General features: G+C 46.8%; 1 protein-coding gene across 1 annotated transcript in view; it reads left to right on the forward strand.

Moving 5' to 3' along the window:
* The window catches only part of dpysl4 (dihydropyrimidinase like 4), a 26,884-nt gene that overhangs the window by 19,428 nt on the left and 6,510 nt on the right, over positions 1 to 946 (forward strand).

A 946-nucleotide genomic window follows, 5' to 3' on the forward strand; every position in this document is an offset into this window, starting at 1 on the left:
GACCAGAGAGATCAGAGAGACCAGAGAGATCAGAGAGACCAGAGAGATCAGAAAGACCAGAGAGATCAGAAAGACCAGAGAGATCAGAGAGACCAGAGAGATCAGACAGACCAGAGATCAGACAGACCAGAGAGATCAGAGACCAGAGAGATCAGAGAGGCCAGAGAGATCAGAGAGACCAGAGAAATCAGAAAGACTAGAGATCAGAGAGATCAGAGAGACCAGAGATCAGAGAGATCAGAGAGACCAGAGATCAGAGAGATCAGAGAGACCAGAGAGATCAGAAAGACGAGAGAGATCAGAAAGACTAGAGATCAGAGAGATCAGAGAGACCAAAGATCAGAGAGATCAGAGAGACCAGAGAGATCTGAGAGACCAGAGAGATCTGAGAGACTAGAGAGATCAGAAAGACTAGAGAGTTCAGAAAGACGAGAGAGATCAGAGAGACCAGAGATCAGACAGACCAGAGATCAGACAGACCAGAGATCAGAGAGACCAGAGAGACCAGAGATCCGACAGACCAGAGAGATCAGAGAGGCCAGAGAGATCAGAGAGACCAGAGAGATCAGAGAGACCAGAGAGATCAGAAAGACTAGAGAGATCAGAAAGACGAGAGAGATAAGAAAGACTAGAAATTAGAGAGATCAGAGAGACCAGATATCAGAGAGATAAGAGAGACCAGAGAGATCAGAGAGACCAGAGATCAGGGAGATCAGAGAGACCAGAGATCAGACAGACCAGAGATCAGAGAGATCAGATATCAGAGAGATCAGAGAGACCAGAGATCAGACAGACCAGAGATCAGACAGACCAGAGATAAGAGAGATCAGAGAGACCAGAGATCAGAGAGATCAGATATCAGAGAGATCAGAGAGACCAGAGATCAGAGAGACCAGAGAGATCAGAGAGATCAAAGAGACCAGAGATCAGACAGACCAGAGATCAG

This window comes from Etheostoma spectabile, unplaced genomic scaffold, assembly GCF_008692095.1.
Source record: "Etheostoma spectabile isolate EspeVRDwgs_2016 unplaced genomic scaffold, UIUC_Espe_1.0 scaffold458, whole genome shotgun sequence".
Classification (NCBI taxonomy): domain Eukaryota; kingdom Metazoa; phylum Chordata; class Actinopteri; order Perciformes; family Percidae; genus Etheostoma; species Etheostoma spectabile.